General features: G+C 39.9%; 1 long non-coding RNA gene across 1 annotated transcript; it reads left to right on the top strand.

Annotated features, from left to right (window-relative positions):
• Positions 1-6,903: 6,903 nt before the first annotated feature.
• Positions 6,904-8,737, top strand: LOC138335623 (uncharacterized). The gene is made up of 2 exons (XR_011210316.1): positions 6,904-7,926; positions 8,394-8,737. It is a non-coding gene; the product is annotated as an uncharacterized lncRNA (long non-coding RNA).
• Positions 8,738-9,428: the final 691 nt, after the last annotated feature.

Raw genomic sequence — 9,428 nt, 5'->3', positions numbered from 1 at the left:
TTATGAAAAATGGAGAACATGCCTTTCATTTTAATGTGATTAGGATGTCTTGTGTAGTAAGCAGGAATGTAATCCCCACGTAGCTGACTTACATTATAATCTGAACATAAAAACAAATAATGGAATTCATCACCAATACCGGTATTGCATAAATGACATATTCTATTGTTACGTTGAACTCCTATCCATCTTCCGGTTTCAACCGGAAATTTAATATTTGAAGTTCTGAATTTGCACATTGTTTTTCTGTCTTTTTCATTCAATCGTATTAAATAATTTTCAAGTCCAAAATGGTTTTTAAATATAGAGTAATAAGAACCTCTCGAAGAGTTTTCAATATCTTGGAACCACGACTGGATGAACTGATCCCTTAATTTCTGGGTAATAGTTGACTTCAGATACTTAATATCAGGTAAACAGCTTTTTTGATATATCCAAGCAAAACTTAAACCAGAATTATCTAGAATTACTTTAACGCACTTAAGCCATTTGAATTCAGTTTTCCCTGTTACATGGAGGGCATACATTAATTTATACATAGAGCTAGACAATTTCTTTTCATTTGAGATGAGAGAAAACCAAAACCTAAGTAAACTTAACTTAATATCGATTGAAATAGGGAATCTGCCAGTTTCTCCGTATATCATGAAATTTGTAGAATTTTTCTTCACACCAAGAATTCTTTTGCAATATTGTAGGTGGATTTTTTCCAACATATTTATGTTCTCGAAACCCCATATTTCACTCCCGTACAATTAAATTGGCTTAACCAATGAATCAAATAGTTTTAATTGTATATCTATAGGTAGGTGCAGATTCCTTATTTTACGATACAAGGCGAAAAGTGCCTTTTTAGCTTGGTCATATGTGTTATCTGTAAAAATAGGAATTTCAAATTCTTCTGTGTCATTATCTTGGGTTGAATTTAGATTGCTGAAATATGTATAGAGGTCTTCGATAGGTAAATCAACATTAAGTTCATTATGCTTCTTATCAAGTCTATTCAACATATCCCAAAATACTTTTGGTTGATTAACTGATGTTCTTCTAATTTCAGTTTCGATATTTTCTTGGAATTTCTTGTAATTTGTCTTCAAGAGATTCCTATATTCCTTGCTCTTTTTCACTAGTGTTTTCCGGTTTGCACTACTTTTCAGAATATTATAACGTTTTTTCGCTTCATGAAATTCTTTTCTTTTACGTGAGCAGTCGCGTGTAAACCAAGGTTTGTCACAATTTAGTGTAGATTTTCTTCTATTAATTCTGTTTTCTTGTGTACCAAAAACATTTTTAGCTGCCTTTAAACATGTCCGTAATCATATTTACTATATCATTTATATCAGTTTTTAATACTGGTGTTGTTGACTGCTGAAGTCTTGTTATTTTCTCATTTATTTCCATTATGATACAGTCTTGTTCAGATTGTAGAGTGTTAACAAAATCAGTTTGTTTTTCTTTTACCCATTTTCTTATTTTCTCTGAGGTTGAAGTATTTTTTTCATTTTCAAATATGGCCTCTGTGTATTGAATACTATACAATACTCTACAATGCGCATCAGATATAAGTGGGTCAAAATCCAGAATTTCGAAATCAGTTAATATAGGAAATATATCTGAGGAGACGATTAAATAATCTATCAGACTTACATCTTTACACGTATTTCTACCAATGTTAATGTCCTTACCGGCCCTACCATTCGCTATGTAAAGATTGTTATTTTTACAAAATTCTAGAAGTTTGATTCCAAATGTATTTGGTCTAGCTTGATCTTGGCTAACTCTTAGTAATGGAACTCCAGCCCGAATTAATGATTCATAATCGTAAAAATAATTTCTCAAATCATTGCTTTCAACTGCATTAGAAAGTTCTACCAGCTGACCGTCTGGAACAACAAAATCATTATGGCATTGTGTTCTAGCATTTAGGTCACCAATAATCATTATTTTTTGTTCATTCTTAACCAGATTGGTCATTTCATTTTCGATATCATCAAACGCTTCATTCGAAGTGTATTTTGACGTTTCTGGCGGTACATAAACACAGCCTATCAGTAGATTATGCGAGTTTTTAGAGGTATTTATTTCTACCCATTGAACAAACTCTGAAGGAGTTTTATGAAACACTAATGATGATTTATACTCGTTCTTATAGATCAATATTATACCACCTGACTTACGCTTAGCATGCGATCTGTTTTTCGCTATATAACTGAATCCCTGGGGTAAATCTAGGACGTCATAGTCATCTGTTTTAGTTTCTACAAAAAATAGAGACGTCATTTGATTTGATAACATCTACAAATTCAGGTAATAACAGTTTTGATTTGATACCACATACATTGAGGTAGGTAAATTTTAAGTCCTTGGTCACATGACCCCTTGTGTCGCGTCCCTAGTGACGGCCGTTGTTTCCGGGAGGTGGTCGTTCGGTTGCAGGATATCTCGGGGGTGCGTCGCGGTATGGCTCTCCGTTAACATACAAAGTATCGTAATTAAGCACAGCCCGGTTACCACGGCGTTTCTGTTCCCTCATCACTGGATATAGCGCGCCGCGCCTTCGCGCGATTTCTTGGGGAAATTGTTTTTGTATGCTGATCTCCGGTTTATCCCGTAGTTTAGTAGGCGCCGCCTGGAGTACTTTTTCTAAGTCACTGTACTTTGAAAATTTAGCAATGATGCTGCGAGGTTTGCGGTCGCTCCTCTGTCGGAGTCGGTGAACATTGTCAAATGCTATCTCATCCGCGCGCTCGATTTGTAAGGAATCGCGGAGAAAGTCCTTCACCGTATCTTCAGCGTTTTCAGCCTGGTCATAAGTATCAGGGATTCCTGAGAATAGCAAATTGTACTTCATGGACTGTGTCTGCAGTCTCAGGAAGTTTTCAGATAGTTCGTGGTTTTCTTGAAGTAACATTTCATTTTTTTTCTCTAACTCACTTACACGGAATTCCAGGTTGCAGTGGTGATCTTCCTGTTTATCGTTTGTAGCCTTGTTTCTCTCCGCCATTTCCCTAACATCACCCAAATCTTTTTGGATATTTCTTATACAGTTTTCAAACGTATTTATTTTTTCATTTATCTGATCTAGAATGTCCAGTTTGGGGAGAATTTGGTCTAGTTGTGAGAGTCTAGTATGTAGATCATTGATAAGAAACATCGAAGGCGTAGGAGGAGGCGAGGGCGGTGGAGGCGGGGGAGGCGGTTCCATGCTGGCCATTTGCGGGGCCGGTGTGGAGTAGGGTACGTGGTACGGGATTGGGACAGGATTAACATATTGTGCAGGAGGCGGTGTATTGAGTCCTGTTGTTGCGGTCCCCGTCTCACTCGTCCTATTCGGAGTGCTATGATGGAATGCACGCGCTGGTTCACGTGCACTTACCTGTGTACCTGGTTGCACAGGTACATGATATATAACTGGCGAGTTTGGGTCAAAACTATGCGAAATGGGTAAACTTCCATTTGGTGAACCGAATAGTGAGCAGTGGGCATTCGATAATATTTGTGATGTCTGCATTCCGGTTTGTATACCTGTATCAGAAATATTCACGTGCTGCGTACCTGTATCGTTCGTACTCACGTGTGTTCCGACTCGTGACTTACTGGGTGGGGTCACACCAGAATTTTTGCTTCGTTTCCTTCTTCTTCCTCCCATTTCCTCATGGCTTTCACACAGGTTTCAACATAACACATAGCTTCTATCCGTTATTTGGTCAAAATGAGTTCAGTAAAGTGTCAGAATTACATCAATTGATAATTTAGAATAAATTGAATTTTAATGTATATTAAACATGCTAGCTATCGACAGGTGTATCCTGGTTATCTCCCCCTGACGAACTCTTTTGTTGTTCGTCCGCTAGGCATCATGGCCGCTACAGCTCAGCCAGCGTGCTCTGCTCTTTCGTCAAAAAATGTATAGCCTACGGCCGAGAGAATTTATACCTCTATCGAAGAAGCTGGGCTCTCCCAAATCTGCGATTGCCCAAGTTAACATGATGCAGGCAGAAGCGATTGTTGACATGCACATTAGCGAGGAAGAATCGGAATCTGACGAGTTCGCGCCCGTCAGGCCTCCCGCCACTCGCAGCACTAGCACTACTCCGAGGTCAATACCTCGCCAGCCAAAGATGACAACTTCCTCATCGACAGACTTATCACATCTTGAAGAAGAGTTGGAACAATTACAAATGGAGGAAAAACGGCTTGATTTGCTGTCTCGGATAAGGAAAACTAAACGATCAATCGTATCACTTCAAACGGAAGAAATCGGTACCGAGACCGCCCCCGAAGCTACACGTGGAAGCTGTCAAGGTAGGGAGAATTTGAACTTGAACATGTTTTCTAGCTTGTTTGGTAACGCCAATTCCACTAAAGACAAACCATATCTGATAAAGGATTTCATATGGGAAGAACCGACAATTGAAAAAAGAGACACTGTCACTATTGATTCAGATGGTATTAAGTTCAATAGACAATCCCGTACCGATGTTTACAATCTGTCAGTCGAGCAATGGGGCTATTCCAGCATCGCTATTCTATTAAAAATGATAGAGAAGCAGGACATTGACAATCAGGGGATTCAGGATTACCTTCGATATACTCAGGGTGTGTTTCGCTTTTTCCACCGATACATCAAAGGTAGCGTTATCCTATACGATAAAGAGTACCGTGAACTTCAATATAGGGAGAAATTTCGTTGGGGGTCATCTCGGCGCGATTTGCAAGATTTTCAACTCATCTCTAAACCCAATGGCCCAACGGCCCAGATACTCTCAGACAACGGCAAAAGTAAGTCAGTGAATATGCAGACCGGTAATAACAAACGTCGTAGGGGCCCTTTTCTCCCAAACGGTAAGGAAATTTGTAGGCGATTTAACATGGAAAGCTGTGAGGTTCCCTCCTGCAGGTTGGCACATAACTGTAGCCTGTGCTTTTCATCAGATCACCCGGCAACAAAACACCCGGTCTCAAAAAAAAAGGCCCACCCCCCTCCACACATCAGTGACTGACACTACCCAACTGTCTAGCCCCAATCTCAAATTGGACAGCTGGACAGAATATTTGCCTGAGGATGATTTTGACCGAGAATTTATATTGGAGGGGGTTCAACACGGTTTTAAAATAATTGATAGTAGTCCAGACACTTCGTTTACAGATGTGGAGATGGAAAACTATACGTCGTGTCACCTGTACTTTGACCTCGTAGAAAAACAGATTGAATGTGAGATAAACAATAACAATTACATAGTTACAAACAAAAAGCCGCGCATAGTTAGTGCCCTTGGTGCCATTCCTAAATCATCTGGTAATATTCGCCTCATTCACGATGCCAGCAGACCAAAGGGTGCTTCCTTGAATGATTACATAAATTCAGACACTTCATGTACTTACATGGATTTAAGGCAAGCCGTCAAACACATTACACCTGGATGTTTTCTCGCCAAAGTGGATCTGAAAAATGCATATCGCTCGGTAAATATTCATCCAAGCAATTATTCAGGCACAGGTCTCAAGTGGACCTTCACTGGCAATTCGACCCCATCTTATATGTTTGACACCAAACTGCCCTTTGGATCATCTAAAAGCCCGCAAATCTTCCAACGTTTAAGCAGTGCTGTATGCAGGATTTTGCATAGGAAGTTTAATATCATTGCAATATCCTATCTTGATGATTTTCTGGTATTTGGAGACACATTCAATCACTGCTTACGTGCCCTCAACACACTTATCGCGCTACTCCGTACCTTGGGTTTCGCTATAAACTGGTCAAAGGTCGAAGGCCCATCAACCACAGTCTGTTTTCTCGGGGTTGTTATTAACACAGTGGATATGAATCTCTCATTACCTGAGGCGAAATTGTGTGAATTTTCAGACCTGCTACATGCATTCTGCACTAAACGTCGGGCTAGCCGGAAACAATTGGAGACCTTGTGTGGGAAACTGAGTTGGGCGGCCCAGGTAATCACAGGGGGCCGTACCTTTCTAAGGCGTATTATTGATCTTAAAGACTCTGTGCATCACAATCATCATAAGATCTTGTTATCCGAAGAATTCCATGCAGATTTAGATTGGTGGCTTTCCTTTCTAAGGACATTCAATGGTACTCGTTTGATACAGGACCCAAAACCAATAACCTCAATCCAAACAGACGCTTGCAACACAGGGGCAGGTGGTTATTATGATGGTGACTATTTTTACGTAAATTGGCAGATAGACACCCCCTATTTGAGTGTGCACACATTAATGTGAAGGAACTTTTAGCAGTATACTTTGCGGTCTGTCGTTGGAGTTCTGCGTTGGCCAATAAGCGAGTTATCATTTATACTGACAATAAGTCCACCGCGGCATGGGTTAACAAAGGGTCTTCGCGGAATAAACTGTCAATGATGATATTGCGAGTATTATTCTGGATATGTGCGTCTGTCAATGTCTCGCTTAAAGCAATATACCTACCTGGAGCTCGCAATGTAATCGCTGATACTTGTTCTAGGCTACAGGAAAGGGATAAACTAACTCTACTCTATGATCTCATTCCATCATATACTTTGTCATGCGAAACTTTTGAACCATGCAGCTTGGCTTATCACATGTCTTTAAACTTCATCTATTCCAGATGGGGATACAGAGTCCAGCCTCCTGTCTACAGCGGAGGACTTCAAGCAACAGGCGTGGGCTAAGTCTACATCTAGCACCTACTCTTCGCACCTCAAGTGTTATATAGAGTTTTGTGACAAGATGAATTATTCTCCTGTACCAGCGACTTCCAAGATGCTGCAGTTGTATGTGGCTTACTTAGCATCGGTAAAACATTTTCACTACAGTACTGTGCGCCAGCACCTCACAATCGTTGGTCACATCCATAAACTTTCAGGATACCCTGACCCAATTAAGGAGGACTTCAACATAATCCTTGAGTTACGAGGGGTTAAACGGGCTTTAGGTACGGCTCAAATCCCAGTGGACGCGATAACCCCACAAGTGTTAATAAAGATCTATAATACTCTGGACCTTTCACAGACAGTTGCCCTTTCATTTTGGTGTGCCTGCTTGGTGGCATTTTATGGTCTCCTTAGGCCAGGCAACGTGGTCGTACACTCTACATTCAACAGCACGAGGGATCTACGGCGTATTGATGTTTCCCCATGTTCATGGGGTTACCTTCTCCGGTTTCGTTGGACAAAAAACTATTCAGTATCGTGAGAAGGTGATGGAGGTTCTACTACCACGAATATCCACAAACCATGTACTTTGCCCTGCTCGCGCTATCAGTCAGTTATTAAAATCTACACCCATGGCAGACCCTTTGGGTCCACTTTTCCTGTCATCTCCGCGTCAAGCCCTTACGTACCAGGAATTTCGCAGTTGTCTCGCGCGCTCTCTCCGCCTAGCTGGTCTTGATCCATCAAACATTAAAGGTCATTCCTTTAGGAGAGGTGGAGCCTCCTGGTTGCACAAACAGGGTGTCCCCGTGGACCAAATCAAGACTATGGGCCACTGGGCCAGTGATGCAGTGCTTCGTTACCTTGAACCGAACTTCGAAAAACAATTGTCGAACATGGTCAACTTTGGTCAGTCATTGGAGGCTGTGACTGTGACATTGTAATAATTGTGACTTGCCTGCTTAATTAAGTACGAGATTCATCTCTTATTCGCAATACCATACTCGCTGACTGCCTTTACCACTACCCTTACTATTACACCACTTATTCTTGCCATACTTATAACTGTACTTACCATATCTTAAATAACCTTAATTTTCAACACTGGGCTGGGGAAATTATCCTCTTTATTAATTTGTATGTGTTCTTGTGTTTTTTTGTATAATTAAAGTTCATGCCCAAACTTATGTCCATTATTTGTTTATTGAAGTTAAATTGATAATTTAGAATAAATTGAATTTTAATGTATATTAAACATGCTAGCTATCGACAGGTGTATCTAGACTGGTTCCCGCCTCAGTTACCTCCCTTGCGTACGCTTCACTGAGGACCGGTAGCGAGTAGCCATCTTGAGTGGGAATTCCAACTCCAGAGTAGTGCGCATCATTTCTGCGCATGATATGTCATCATGGAGACGGCTACTTCCGTTAAGAGAAAATAACGTCATTAACGTCGTTCCTATGAACACTCTAAACTCTGTTAGCACGAAATGATTTCAAAACTTAAGATCTTATTTACTTTTGTTTATATATCGTTCAAATAAATTATTTATTCTTTACGTTAAGATCCGTCGCTTCGTGCGTAAAGGGGTTTCCCACGCCTAAAAAAGTGATGCCAGCGAACCGGATATGTAGATTGACCAATCAAAAAAATCATCATGGTTACCCGCTACCGGTCCCTAGTGAGCGGAGCGTAGCCTGGCGGAGAGTAGAGAACTAAGGGAAGGGAACCAGTCTACAGGTGTATCCTGGTTATCTCCCCCTGACGAACTCTTTTGTTGTTCGTCCGCTAGGCATCATGGCCGCTACAGCTCAGCCAGCGTGCTCTGCTCTTTCGTCAAAAACCCACCACTCCCACCCAATTTATAGCTGTAGAGGGTTTGCGTATAGTCGTACTATAAGTAGCATTACTTTGTAACGCACTATCTTATCTATTGGACCCTTGCACGGGCTCCTATAGCTCTATATATTCATGTTCATGTTGTTTATTTTGTGTAGGGGAAATTATCCTCTTTATTAATTTGTATGTGTTCTTGTGTTTTTTTGTATAATTAAAGTTCATGCCCAAACTTATGTCCATTATTTGTTTATTGAAGTTAAAACTTTGTAAAAATATTCGGAGCCTATACAATGCCAACCAGCTGCTAGCCTGTCATACACAACGCCATTCATCGAACTCACCTGTAATTACCTGGCCGCGGGCAATTTGCTATTCGGTGGACTATATCGGGTATTTGGTATTGTCTTACAGTCAATCAGGACATCCGTTAATTGGATTGTGATTTGAATTATGGAAACCTCGTACATATATGCTCTAGGTTTTTTATTGTCACCTCCATTTTTAAAATGAAGATGTAAAGGTCAATGGAAATAAAATATTATTGAGCTTACCTAGGAATATATATTACACACACACACACACACACACACACACATATATATATATATATATATATATATATATATATATATATATATGTCGTACACAGGTAAAACAATAATGGAATTTGGCTTATTCAGAAACATAAATGGTTCTAAGAACTATTTCAACTAAAGGTTTAACCTTAAAAATTATTCCAGTCAAGTACTGTAATAACGGAATCGTGGCATATAGCAATCTCCCGTAATTTCTAAGGTATTAGTAAAAATTCTAACCATGTATTTTCACCGTTTCGAATCTACATGTATAGTCATACAAGAAGGGTTACAACATTACCACACTAATATACTTATTTAAATATCACTAAGTATGTTCATATATCACACTATTTAAATC

Source organism: Argopecten irradians, chromosome 11 (assembly GCF_041381155.1).
Source record: "Argopecten irradians isolate NY chromosome 11, Ai_NY, whole genome shotgun sequence".
NCBI lineage: Eukaryota > Metazoa > Mollusca > Bivalvia > Pectinida > Pectinidae > Argopecten > Argopecten irradians.
This window is presented reverse-complemented; position numbering and strand designations above follow the sequence as displayed.